Here is a 15,124-nt window from a genome sequence, read left to right on the forward strand (position 1 = left end):
CACCCACTAAGCCAACCCGATTTATCCTGAGATACGTCCTCAACACTCAGCAGCCACTCCTCATCACCGATTTTCTAATTGATTCATTACTCATTAGGTAGGACTATTATTAGGGTTTGTTGTGTGCTGAGTGCTACCTACACTTAATGGTTTAGATGTATTTCAGTAATCTTTAGTACCTGTAAAGTTCACAGGGTTTCAAAATTCCGGCCCTGGGAATAGACACTAGTCATTTTGGATTGTTGGTCGTAGTGACATTGACCTAGATTACTATTGCAGGCCAGGTTTGTTGACAATTTTACTTGTCTTTCTTACTCATTCAATATGATATCCAATTATTCACGTCGATTAGTTGCAAACAATAAGTGCTAGACAAACTTCTTGATTCAGATTGTGGACGGTCTCTTACTGCAGTTACAATTCTGCATACTTGTCCTAGTAAGCTCACAAGCAAATGATTGATTCACTACATCTATGCTTGCCTTGTCATATTTGTTGTCAATATTATTTTAGGGTGGACCACCCTGTTTCAAAATATTGGAACCGTAGACATGAGTGAATTGTATTTCTCTGTGTGATCTCTTTCATCATGTGTGGGCAATGAACACTGCATTGTATAGAAAGAAAGTGTCATTTCCAGCTTTTACATAGACTACGATCTTTTACATGGAATACAATATACCTACTTGCTTTGTGTCGCACTACCAGCACGCCACCCTTGAAGCTAAACATTATGCCACTGATAATTCCTTAGTTTATTTGTTCAAATACGAATTTGATATGATTCTAATGTTCCTACTTCAGTTTTGAAATGTGTGTCTACTTGTTATAGAGACATAAGAGGTTGTATTTCTGTGTGTGGTCTGGTCAACACGGTTGGGGGTGAACTTTGCATATGCAGGGGTTTATAGGGAGACACTCTTCGAGTTGAATCCGCAATGCATTTCATAGATAATCTGACTATTTTTTATGTTTTCATGAATCTCAGATTCTGAACAATATCATAATGATTATGAGCTTGCGTGCATGAAAATAGTAAACCAGAACAATGCCATGGCTATCAAACTTGGAATTAAGGGACTGAAATCAAGTCTGGATGCAATGCAATGCAAACGCTCTCCACCTATAGATTCATGCTCAGAATATGGTCCTAACAGTGATTTTGAGCTAGAGGGAGACCTAAGTCAATGTAGCTCCCTAGTGGAGGAGTCAGAGGCAGATGCCCTATATTATTCACCCATCAAGGTGCTTGCTCTAACTTTCCAAGATTATATTGGTCGCACATATCTTGCAACTGATGCTTTGCATTGCTTCTACTTTGTTGCACTTCCATTAGCTTAGTTTACACATCGTGTATGTGAATACGCCCTGCCTATCCATTTTCAGTACATATTCCATCTGTCATCATACCATATTTATCCATTCAAATACTGTTCTTGTGTATCAGACGTTCAAAATGAAGAGGGCGATTGCTGATCGCGGAGGAGCACGAGCAAAGTATTTGGAAAAGGTAGTGACACCTGATAAATCAAAGAGCCCATTAGGTGTAGTTGCAATATCACCTGACCCACAAAACACCCCAACTCTAGCAGACTCTAGCCCTACTACACTGGTCATTTCTGATGCCCCCACTGCAGCAAACAGTATGATGATGCCAGTTAACATAGCACCAGCTCTACGACGCAAAACCCCCCATTCCAGCAAAGAGTACACCAAATCCAGTTGCCAAATCCCTTTTCGAACCAGAGAGAGCCCCAATTGCAGCAAATAGGACCCCTGTTCCATTTCTTCCCAGTTTAGAAGATGAAGCTTATATTGTTGTCGGGAACTTTGTGTGCATCTTCCCTTAATGGAAAGATTATACCGCAGACATAGAACAATTTCTAGTCTTCCTCCGCAACTTACGCATAAGTAATGTCCTAATGTTATTCATGGTAATTACTGCATATGTTCCTGTTGACAAAAGACACAAGATTTCATTCTTTTAAATAGGCGAGGACCAAACTGGATTGTCAAGACGAGCAAGGGTTGGTTGCGCTTTTCAAGCACTCGTTGATGAAGTAGCGTTCCTACCTGAGGCAAGCGCACTTCGATGGCAAGCCTCTAACGAAATTTCTGTAAAGTCTCCGGTGCTACATTTATCAAACAGTGACTGGAATAATCTTGTTGCACATTGGTCTCGTCTGCAGCGTAAGGTACTGTCTATGATATCACATCACAATTTGAACTACATTTCTTCATTTGCCTTAACGTCTCACTTGTACAAACACTGTTAGCAGAAGAACATTCATACTCGAGGGACCACAGAATCTCGCAACTATACTGCACACTGCAATGCTCTTGTGAGTACCTCTTGCCCTATATGATCATACTTAATTTCATAGTTGTTTGATTATGTAGCATCACTGCACATGTTAGCCTCGTTATCGTCCATTTGGTGGACATTATAAAATCCATATGGACTCTTACATAAATTTAGAATCAACCCAATGGTTTTGAAGAGGTTTAGCTCTGCAGTCCTCTTGTAAGGACTGAACGTCGTCTATCATTGTACTTACATTAACAGCTACTCCCTCCATCCCATAATATAAGAACGTTTTGTATAGTACACCAGTGTTCAAAACACTCTTGTATTAGGGGAAGAGGGACTGGTTCATTGTGTAGCATTCTGCATATTATCTCCCTCGCCAACCATTCACTAAAAAAATATCAGATCTATATTTAATCTTACCAAAAAGTTGAATACACAGACAATGCCAGTGCAGAAGTGTAGCCCATTGCTCTTGTCAGTACATTTTGTCCCGTAACGCTTGTACTTCCAGGGATTGGTAGTTGATTATGTAGCATCAATCTGCATCTTATCTTCATTATCCTCTATCCTTTCCAGAATTATCATATCTATAATTACTCTCTACAAAATGTAGAGTACATGCAATGCTTATGAAGAAGATTATGTGCTGAAATTCTTGAGTTATCCTTCCCTTGACATGGAGAAGGGCATTATAAAGCCGGTGTTAACTATTAATATAAGTCAGTCCTTCTAAAGCCTTTTATCCTCAACTGCTGTTTAATTTGCTCATACTCCCTATCATTTATTGCTGTTTAGTTTGTTGTTTCTATCAAAATGCATGTTCACAACAACCGTAAGTTCCAAGTTTTACTTGTAAAACCAAATTTCTTATTCATACCATGCACATTACTCAATCTCCCTATATGTATGCTTGTTTTTGTTGATCTATAATCCAGTGTGTGGTGAAGCAGCCCACGTTTGCACCTTATTATCTCCTGTTTTATCTTACTGATGTGGCTGATGATATGAACAACATGCCATGAACATCTATTATATATAAAAAGTGCTTTATGGGGTCTTCAAAAAAAGATAAACAGGCTAGAAAATACCACAAAAATTAGAAACATCTGACCATTAATTTAATATATTAGATAATCACAACCATTTGGTTTTTCTAATATCAAATGTTGAAAACATTACCCACCTATGCCATTACGTGAAATAACTTTTCAATCATCAATGCTGCCATCACGTCCATCTAAAAGAAAAATGGTGCCATCACGTGAAGCACCCTTTCAATCATAAATTCCCTCCAAAAAAATTTCAGTCATACAAAAAAATCTTCCCAGATAAAAAAACTTCCTATTTTCTCTACCTCTTGCACGGTTGCTCCTCGACCTCCTTAGCGCTGCCATCAACTCTCGCCCTAGACGCACCAAAGCCTCACGCCTAAACCAGTTCAACTGATGCATCCTCATGGCGTCTTCCGCATCCCTATCAAGCCCCTCTACCTCCTCCTCGTGGCCTGCAACGACCATTTCCACCTGGCCACTTCCACTCACCAATTTCTATCCAGGTATGTGAGGCTTCAGTTCGTAATGAAGAGAAGATCATGATCCTAACCATGATCTCTCCAACCCCCTTATTCCAGCCATTGAATCTCTTCTGCATCAAGTTCTGATCAAACTGCAGTCTGAATCATCCTTTTGTAGGCCAATCATCTAATAATATATCTCAATGTTACCGATGCACTGGATGTCAAGGTGGGGGTGTGGTGCCCACATGTGGAGAATGCAGCAAGGAATTGATCTTATAGCTGCATGGTTAGGCCGACTTATAGCTTGAAATTCATGGTTCTAATTTCGACTCTTCAGCTATTTCTGATCTCAACATACATGGCATCTAGATTCGTTTTTCAGCTACTCGAGTGTACAGAGGAGGTGGGAAAGAAATAGCGGCTACCTAAACTCTGTCAGCGACCATACTATGGGCCGACCCTATTCGCCTCGATCTGGCCCAGAAGATGGATGGGCTCCAACTACAAAGGGCACACGGGTGCCCACGAAAGAGGCGGCTTGGACGGAAGGCTTCGGCCTGGCTGGCGATCTCCCTCTCTGTAGCGTGTTCTTTCTCCTCTGTCTCCTCCTTCCTCTGCTTCCTCCTCCTGTAATTCTCGATTTGTAGCCAAACCATGGTTTGAGTGAAACTAGTAGCTGGATCCTAACAATTGGCATCAGAGCCGTTCGATCCTCCTTCAAATTCCTCAAAAAATTCCACCAAAAATTTCTTCTCCATCCTCCGCTTGCATCCTGTTCGACAGAATGCCAAGCCACAAATTTGCCTGCCCCGAGGGAGTTCTCCACGCCCGGATCAACGACGTTCGCCAGGCGGTCACCGTCGAGTCGATTCGCGAGTTGTTCCGTCGCTCCGGTGATGGGAATGTGATCTGCGCTTACGAGCGGGTGGTGGACGGGATGTACGGCGTGGAGGCATATGTCGAGTTCCGGTCACGATGGAGGGCGACCCGAGCTCGAGATGCCCTGGATGGCCATGCCATCTACGAGGGGTGTTGCATCCTTGCCGTGGACCTCCTACCACCGACCTACACCACCATCCATGCCGGATGACGACGGGATGGCGCCGTCGTACTTCTACGACGACACTCCGTACGCGGAATGGGAGGCAGCGTTGGATGCGGTCCAGCGCCATGATGTGGTGCCCGATGCTTCCACCGACGACCTCCATCTCGAGGCGTCCATGGGCGCCATCAGCGAGACTCCGTCCGAGCTTGCCGCTCCTACAGCACCAACTCCGTCAGCCATCCTGGAGCTCAGTGTGCATGACAAGGTGCTCGAAGTCGACGACACCAACGACGCCACTACGACACCCACCACCTATTTGACGGGGTGCCCAAGTTGAGAAACACCCGAGGAGTCGGTGCTCACCTCATCCGCAGCACCACCTTCATTCAAGACTGCAGGCAGCATCGCCCCTGAGCCTGCTGCACCGGAAGCCATTCAGATGCCGCTGCGTTGGTTGTCCCTATCTTCAATCTGGACAACTTGGCACTCACTAGGTGGTCGACAAAGGTACCTGTCAAGATCGATTTTCCCTTGACGTCCCAGTTCACCCAAGTCAATGATGGCAAAGTTGAGTCGCGGCCATTACCATGGCCATCCTTTGCGTGCATCCAGGCATATACATTGGTACAGTTGGAAGAAGTTCTGAACTTCGCGATTGCTTCAGCTAGTTTACCTGTGCAACATTCAGTTGGGTTGCTGCATGATTGGTATTTGTGCTTTACAAGATTCAGACCCACTGATGCATTTTTTGCCACGCATGAGATGCAAATTCTTGTCTGGATGAGGAGCTTATTAATTATATCGAGTGATATAGTCTATGCACCAGCTCATGCTGTGATTGGGGATTTGTGCTGTGAGCTTCAGAGCAAGGAAATTCTAGTACAAAGAATATATTGTCATCTGATTGCGGAAGTATGTTTGGAAGCACTGAGGTTTTCATGGCTGCCACTTCAAGGTAATATCTGTAGCCCACTCGCAAATTTTCTACTGAAGAAATCAATTGGCATATCTCTGCAATCCTATTGGGAAGGTACAAATTCTTTTGCGGTGATGTTGACACCAAGTCTGCAAATGTACGAGCATAAGAACAAATTCAGTTTACTGGAGCATGATATATCAGTGGTTCTCCGTGTTGCTCATGGTAGTATTGTAATTCAGTGCATCCTTGTGCATCAGAAGATGCCCAATTGCAGTTTCGGAAACACATATAGAACAAAGAATTACATCGGAATAGTTGCATATGCGGACTCCCAATGGGCAACTACATGGTTCTTTTCCTTGGTGTGTGTGGCTGTATATAAGAGGTTCCATGGCATGTATTGTTCCGTTGCACGACATGACATCACCACTTCCAACAGTGCATCATTCTTCTTAAGGGGGCCTCCTTATTGTTTATGTCTTGGAGGAGATATGCTATATAGTAGCATTATCAGTGCACATATGGCATCTGCTTCGCTGGCCAGAAAAGGGTTAGGCAGAGATGCTCATTTCTTGTTCCTTGGGTCCTCTTGCTCTGATTCAGTCCTGTTGATCTTTGAAACATTCGACTGGCGAATTGCCTGGCCACCCCCCTCTAGAGGTCATGTTCTTGTCTCCAGCTATATCAACTGCTTCAGTTTCTTCCAAGTTTACTTGGTTGTGGATCGCTTCTCGTTGAACTTGTTGGTTTTGTGTGTGGCTGAGCTCTTCACCTATAATTCTGAAATTTCCCAATGGATAATAGCTTGGTTTCTCAAGTTGGGGCATTCTGCCAGTGCTATCATGTTGAAGCAAGCATTCTCTCAGTCACTGGAATTATGGCATATTACTGTTCTTGGTAGTACTTTGAAGACAAGTACAATTACTCGTCCTCTAGTCTTGCTTCATTGGGATCCAGGTGTGGGCTTCATAAATGACAGTTGGCTATGCTGGAAATGTTTCTCCTTGAAAGACAATTTCAGCTGGCCTCAGTTTGTTACAAGAAATTTGTTTGTAACCTCACAATGGAACCATGGTCTGCTCAGCTTGATCACTCTTGCAGGGTGGGAGTTCACAAGTAGATACATGTCGATTACCTACAGTAAGCTTGTTCAGGTTACTGGTCATCTCTCTTCACCTTATAATCCACCTGCCACAACTGATTGTATATGGACCAACGACAGGGGGAAAATAGAATGGAGTCTTGGTATTTTCTTGGACTTAAGAAATTGCAGAGAGCTGGAGCACTGGACACGAGAGTCTGAACTGAATTTGAGTGAAATACCAGTTTCAGAGACTAGAACAAGTGGGGCACCAAACATTAAAATGGATATTGTGTGCCGACTTATTCATCAATGGAAAGAATATTTTCTTGATGGGAGGATTGCGACGTTGCCCATGATAAAAATTGGAGAAGCTATCACATATGTGAGGGTTGAGAGCGACAACCGTGCATGGCTGCTTTGTCCAGAGCAGTTCTATACTAGCCTTGATGGAATTCTGCCGTTCATATGCGACTTGGGTAACTCCATGTTCTTATGTGGCTGAGGGCTACCGGTGCAGAGATGCAGGCTTTTCTCTTGGTGTCTATATATCACCTTTGCAGGTACAGCAAGTTGATTGTGTTGCCTTGCTCAATCCTAAGGGGGCAGTGGATCAGTCGTGGGTTTTCTATTCTAAGACCTGGCGGCGAGACAATCCTGACAGCTTGGATCAATGGTCTACAATTAGTCAACCAAGTGCTCTGTGTTTGACTCTAGTTCCTGGTGTGCTCATTTTACAAAACCAGCAACTGACTTGGGATCCAGGTGAGAAGATACTTGATTCGGTTCAGCTTGCAGTACAAGTGCCTTGGGATCCCGGTGGTTCGACAGCGAATCGGCTTGAGGGCAAGCCGAAACTTATGGAGGGGGATTGTCAGCGACCATACTATGGGCCAGCCCTATTCGCCTCGATCTGGGCCAGAAGATGGATGGGCTCCAACTACAAAGGGCACAGGGGTGCCCACGAAAGAGGCGGCTTGGACGGAAGGCTTCGGCCTGGCTGGCGACCTCCCTCTCTGTAGCGTGTTCTTCCTCCTCTGTCTCCTCCTTCCTCTGCTTCCTCCTCCTGTAATTCTCGATTTGTAGCCAAACCATGGTGATTGAGTGAAACTAGTAGCTGGATCCTAACAAACTCCTTGAGACGTGAGGCTGCAGTTCAGTTCCTATTGAAGAGAAGGTCATGATCCTATTCATCCTCTCTCGGATCCACTTCTTCCAACCATTCAATCTCTTCTGCATCAGTTCTGACCACGCTGCAGTCCGAATCATCCTTTTCTTGGCCAATCAACTAATAATATATCTCAAGGTTATCGATGCAGTAGTCATGGAGGTGGGGGTGTGGTGCACACATCTGCAGAAGACAACAAGGAATTGATCTTATAGATACATGGTTAGGCCGATGATTTTTATTTATTTTTGAAATTCACAATTCTAATTTCCAATCTTCAGCTATTTCTGATGTCAACAAACATGTCATCTAGGATTCCTCTTTCAGCTACTCAAGTGTACAGAGGAGGAGGAAAAAAAATAGTGGCTGCCAAAATTCCTGGAGAAAACGGCTGCTCACATGGTCATAGCCCAGGAGATCAGGCAGGTATTACTTTTGATCAGATTTGGCTACATGCATGTTGTCCCATAGTACTAGGTTCAGGTATTACTTTTAATCTGATTTGGTGACATGCATGTTATACCATCGTACTAGGTTCAACTAATATGTTTGTTCAGTCTCCAAGTTAATATGTATGATTCTCGCCAAAAAAAAGTTAATATGTATGATATATTTACTTACAAATCACTCAACAGTCCGTACCTCTTATGTGGCGACATAATAAGGATCAGTTAGGATAAGGATTATGTTTTTTGATTACTTATTCTTATTTGAGATGACCACGCATACATGCTTCTAGGATACCACTATTGTTATGTTTTGTTTGTTTATTGCAGAATCTGAACGAATGAGACTTCAGAAAGAGGATTGTTTTGGGGATTAGAATATTATAGCATTTACTTCCTTGAGATAAAATATATTCGCCAATATATGAGTCACAAACATTGAATCATTAAAAAACTTTCTTCCTACACACTTCTATATTAACTATTCGTTCCTTTTATTTTGTACAACACCGACTAAAATTTTAAGTGTTAGGAGTAGCAGCTCCTTCACTATTTACAAGTACGGTTATAGAGTTAAGACTGAATTATGGTGGACATAACTATAGCTCTAGCTAGCAATATGGCGATATTAATCTCCTGATCTGGATAATCTGATGATTTATACAGATAAGTTAATCTTTGATCTTGTGGTTTTCATGGTGTTATGTATCATGATAAGGTAAATTCAGCAACGAAAACACAGTTGACGTTTTGTGCTTGCTCGGAATTTCGTTTGAACTGTACCGCTTTGTATGTTTATTTTTTGCCACCTCCTATTGTGTATGCAAGATGATCCTTTATTTTCTATGTTGTCTTTTCGTTCAAGCAAATTCAGTTTTCTATATATATTTTCCTTTCGTAGATTAGATGACTTATAATATAGAAATATCTTACACTTGCATGTTCTTTTTTAGGCGCTTATGCAGTTCACAGTCAATGGATTCCATTATGCATACTCTTAGGCCTTCCACTATGTAGGCCAAAAGTGATGCCATATTCACTTTTGATTCATTTGGCACCGGTGCCCTTCATTGCCCAGCTGGTGCCTTAAGAAAAAATATGGGAACCAGAGCAAGTAGCTGCTCCGATGCCAAATTCAGTGAGGCAATAAAAAATCCATATCTTGCATGCAGAATAGATGGAATGGGTTCCGTGTGAGAGGAAGACTAGTACTTCGATCAATTATTCTGCTAGATGTGGGCCAGTCTTTCACCGGTGCCACATTGTCTACGTTGTGAGAGGGGTACCAAAAGCTTTTCATCTGACATCGATGTATATGTGGCACACTTGTCAGAATTTTGGCACCAGATACATAGTGGAGGGCCTTAGCAGTGATAGTATAGCCAAGTTCAAAACAAGTGGAGTAACAATTCATCGTCAATAACGATTCTCGCTTCCAGTTAAAGTTATTTGTCAATTAATTTTTTTAGTGAGCCCAAGGTGATCATTTATGTACTTTAATTCTCCAAGTTACACACTTTGAAGCTGCATTGAGGACAATAGTTGTTTTTTTGTCAATAATCGCCTGCTATCTGACGCCCATACTGTCTGCGTCATCCTTTTCTAGCACAATTAACTAACAATTTATCTCAAGGTTGTTGATGAAGTGCAAGTGGAGGTGCAGGTATTGCGACGTCAGTTTGAAGCTGATCAGGCAGTTCTACAGCTTTAGTAGTCAGCTTGACAGCCAGGAGATTAGTACATATCATGTTGTACGTACCTATTCCCTCCGTCCCAAAATAAGTGTTTTAACCTTAGTACAACTTTGCAATGTCTGCCTGTGCGTACTCAACCCAGAAATTAGCACCGTTAGGCTGGACTGAGAAAAACCAAAGGAATCTAATCCATGCTATTTCGATTCATGTGTTTCAAGTTGAGACGATGCTCTTTTTCTTTATCAGAATTGACAGCTTTTCCGATGATATTTTCGCAAAAGCAAGGGATAAATAGAAGCTCCACATGGAAGAATAAAAGTAATCATCTCTAGCGTTGATTGTGTCTACATATTGTTTGCATGCCCTTTGTTGCAGTAATTAATAAGAGGATACAAAGAGACAATGCAAGACTTATCATGATCCCTACAATTTTTAACTTCATCAAATTGGAAGATTCCAGAATAAGTAAACACAACTTTCAATTGTCTCGACAACATACTCGGGTCGGAATAAAGATAAAAATCAATTCATTAGAAATGAGGCAAATAAAATAGTTTAAAGACGACTCAATTTTTGTTTTTTGAAATTTTTTGCCTTCAAAGTTTTGTTAGCAAAAATTAGTCGACTTTAATCATGAGTATTATAGTTGGATATTTTTGTCTTGGGATATTGAGTGCTCAGTGTGCCATGGTGATATCTTCAATTTTGACAGAGAAAACAATAATACGTTAAGCATTGAACAGTGCATATACACATGAGGTCAACAATATTAAAAGTCGATAGCGGATGCAACACAAATTACTGCCATACATAACAGGGCAATCAATTTCTAGGTATCCTTTGCTTCTGGTTACGTACTTACTCTCTTTCACCAAGTTTTTTTCTGGTGATTTATTTTCCAGTTGATTTCCTACTAGGATCTTCTTCAGGCTGCCTCAAGGTTGCCGGCGGCCGGCGCCACTGTCCAAAAAATCTCTAGGTATACTTGCGTGCCATCCTATTAGTCGAAGCAACTTTATTGTTTTTTGCTACTTTGTGATAATCCAGGAGTACTTTATCTTTCCAATTAGTTTGTGTTCTCTGTAGCTATTCTGAACATATTGGCATGTAGAAGCTTTAAAAAAAATTGTTTCTCATGAGATGCTGACCTGAGGTTCCTTTTGTTAGGACATGTATGGGGTGTGCCTTATTTTCGGATAATTATTACATGAGATATGCAACTGTTGTTGTCTTAGAGTACTGACGGGTGAAATAACTATGACATAGAGATCACAAACCGTTCTTTGTCATTTGGTTTCAGAAGATATTTTATATTAATAATTTCGTTTCAATGTTTTGGTAGGCTTTCCAAAGGTCATCATATGAATGGAATTAGTTGTAGTTTCTTGAAGAAAAAAACTCTTTCTCAAACCAAATCCATCTTATTCGTCAAAAACCAGTGTGCTTTACAATCTTATGTACATGATCTTGATGTCGAAAGTCGGCTCGTTCATGACACGAGTTGAATTTATTATTATTATCTTACATTTGAAAGCTAATCTTCCTATATAACATAGACATTTATAGTTCTTAAATTTGTGACCCACGTGGCCATGCAAAAATGAAATTGGCTAGGCGGAGTACCAAATATATAATGAGAATTTTGTTTACATGTTGCCTATGTTGCACGGAATATATAGGCTCCAGATTGATAACATTACATTCACACGATATAGCACATGACGGGTTAACCAGAAAAAATTGAACAAATATCTTTATATGTCAACGAGAAAACCAACCTTACCTAAGAAAAAAATTATGCTCACCAGTCTTATATATTTGTAAATGGCATCACATTTGGTCATAATTTTCTTTTATATGAATAAAACAGTATGTTCTCATCATTAAACTTTATAAAGTTCTAACCCGCACATCGAGCGGGCCACTTTGCTAGTTAACCAAAATAGATATAATGATTGTCTTCGCCTTTCATCTATGCTTGTTATGTTGACAAGGTAGTCCAGTAGTGTGGTGAAGCTCCCCGAATTATGAACAATGCCAAATTATGCTATTGATATTTTGAACTTACACTTTATTTTTTAATTTGAAATTGGATGGAATTGACAGCACAGTTATCATCTTTGTTTATACACGTGCAAAATCTGTCATCTCTCTGCTTGTTTCAAGGTGGTATGCCTAATGGCATGCACAAGTCTGTTGAAGGCTGTGAGACAAACCCAACATATATTGCAGCAAAGAAGGCAAAACATCTTGAAGATAGCGAGACAACCCCAAAGTCTTGTCTTGATGTAGTGTTCAAGTTACTTGAGACTAGCAATCGGACAAGCTCACATAATTCGTTGTCTGAATCAGTTCGACTTCTTTAGTCTCAAGTTCTAGCAGAAAGGCATTCTGCAACTCAACTTCGACTTGAGTCCTATCTTTAAGAAAGATTGCGGAGAACACCAATGAGAACCTCATTGCTAAACAGCTACACCTGGAAGCTATGGCCGACATGCTAGGCCGGTCTCACAGCCTTGCTCAGCAGCTTGCGCAGCAGTTCCCGCGCAAGGCTAACCTTTCTCGAACTGTCTTGGAAGTGGTCTTGGTTTAGTATTATTTTATTACGCTGCAATGGTGCCCAGTATTTGTAATCTGCTTCTTCGTTGCGCTTTATGATCACTGGTGGCGAACTTCGATGCCCAGTTGAAAGAACATGCGGTGCCCCCATGTTTGGTTTTGGTAATTGATGACAATCTCTATGGACTAATGGTTGCCTTGAGTTATATTTGAAGGATTTGTCCATAGGCATTTCTTGAAGTCCATGTGTTGGTTTCAAGGAGTTTATGTGGTGACCAAGGTGTTATTAAGGAATTATCCAAAGATTGGTCATGTGAGAGTAGAGCTTATTGCAAGCATATCTTGAAGAAGAAGATTGTGTGATCATTCATGTTTACCTTCAAGACATCATCCAAATAAAGAGAGTTGGAAAGAGTCAAGGTTGATCAAGACTAAGTCAAGAGTGAATCAAGTTGATCAACACACAAAGCGCACAAGATGTACCGAGAGGGATCAAGCGATCCCATGGTGTGGTAAGCATTGTCGATTACGCTTTGTGTACTAACCCATGATCTTCGTGAGAGTTCTTTGTGGGGTTAGGTTGCGGTGTGCAAGTTCAAGTGAAGCATCATGAAGAGATCAAATGCTTGAAGCTTGCCGTCCATTGTGGCGACGATGGACTTGTGAAGATGTTGCGGTGTGCAAGTTCAAGTGAAGCATCATGAAGAGATCAAATGCTTGAAGCTTGCCGTCCATTGTGGTGACAATGGACTTGTGAAGATGTGCGGAAGAGTGGCTCACCCATAGTGGAGTATGGGGGAGCAATCAACTAGTCTTCATCGAGCCAACACAACCAAGAAAGGTGGTCCAACTTGAGGGAGTCAAGATCGTCATCATCTAGCTCAAGTGGACCATGTGTAAGGCAAAGGTTTGCTCTTGATAGGTTTTCTATTTTACCGGTCTCATGATGGTAGTTGGGAGACCGGGTTATAGGATCGATTGCCGTACTATCAAGGGGGGCTCTCGGTGAGTAGCTTGATCGTATCGTTCATAGAAAGCTCAAACCATTGCATCCTTGCATCATCTTTGTTGGTTCTTGTTTGGTTCTTCTCTTTGTGAGTTTTGGAGCTTATGGTCATCTTGATGACAAGCTCGAGTTCATCGAAAACGGAGTTCACTCGCATCTTCTATGATGTTTTCGATGTTGGAGGTTATGCCGGTTCTTCTCGGTTGGAGATTTCACTCCTCTATTTGTTGGCATACCTCCCTTGCCTCTTCTTATTATAACCAGTCGTTGTTTTGATGCTACTCATCGTCTTGTATCCAACAAGCTTGAGTTTGCTCAATTCGGAGCTCATATGAAGAAGTTATGGCAGTTCTGGTTTTCTCCCTGCGGTAGTACCGCGGCCAGAGCGGCAGTACCGCTTATCGCCCCAAGCGGTAGTACCGCTGTCCAAAGCGGTAGTACCGCCTATGGCCATAAGCGGTAGTACGGCTACGGTTCCGCCCTGGTACCGCCTCGATTTTGGGTCTTGCATTTTTCGTGTCGAGTTTTGCAGTAGTTGCACGGCAGTAAGGCACGGCAGTTCCGCCTATAAGCGGTAGTACCGCCCCGATGGGCGGTAGTACCGCCTGTAAGCGGTAGTACCGCTCCGGTCGGGCGGTAGTACCACTACTGCATTTTTGGTCCCGTGTTCTGCTCCTCCAGCGGTAGTACCGCTGGGGTGCGCGGTAGTACCGCTTATAAGCGGTACTACCGCCCCAAGGTTCATGTTTGGTTGCTCCTTTTCTCTGCTTCTTTCGCCAGAGCGGTAGTACCGCTCGTGGAGCGGTAGTACCGCTCGTGTGCGGGCTGAGCACATAACGGTTGGATTTTTTCCCTTCTATAAAAGGGGGTCTTCTTCCCCAATGAACCTTATCTTTTGAGCTCGTGTTCTTCCCCCATTGTTGTCCTTCGAGCTTGCTAACTCTCAATCCCTCCATGGATTCTTGCTAGTTTTTGAGGCAAAAGAGAGAGGAGATCTAGATCCACATTTCCACCAATCACTTTCTCCTCTATGTGAGGGGAACCCCTTGGATCTAGATCTTGGAGTTCTTGGTGTTCTCCTTCTTGTTCTTCCTCTCATTTTCCTCCCTAGCATTAGTTGCTTCGGTGGGATTTGAGAGAGAAGGACTTGGGCACTCCGTGTGCCCTTGCCATTGCATTTGGTGCATCGGTTTGAGTTCTCCACGGTGATACATGGAAGTTACAAGTTGAGAAGCTTATTACTCTTGGGTGCTTGGTGCCCTTGAGCTTGTTCCTCTTGGGTGCTTGGGCGCCCTAGACGGTTGGTGGTGTTCGGAGCTCAATCATTGTGGTGTAAAGCTCCGGGCAAGCGTCGGGGTCTCCAATTAGGTTGTGGAGAT

General features: G+C 42.4%; 1 long non-coding RNA gene across 1 annotated transcript; it reads left to right on the forward strand.

The window, feature by feature from the left end:
- The first annotated feature begins 4,298 nt into the window (after nt 1–4,298).
- Nucleotides 4,299–13,767, forward strand: LOC109787633 (uncharacterized). Its single transcript, XR_012188347.1, has 4 exons — nt 4,299–8,262; nt 8,354–8,466; nt 9,440–11,159; nt 12,347–13,767. It is a non-coding gene; the product is annotated as an uncharacterized lncRNA (long non-coding RNA).
- The last annotated feature ends 1,357 nt before the right edge of the window (nt 13,768–15,124 follow it).

This window comes from Aegilops tauschii, chromosome 7 (genome assembly GCF_002575655.3).
Source record: "Aegilops tauschii subsp. strangulata cultivar AL8/78 chromosome 7, Aet v6.0, whole genome shotgun sequence".
Classification (NCBI taxonomy): Eukaryota; Viridiplantae; Streptophyta; class Magnoliopsida; order Poales; family Poaceae; genus Aegilops; species Aegilops tauschii.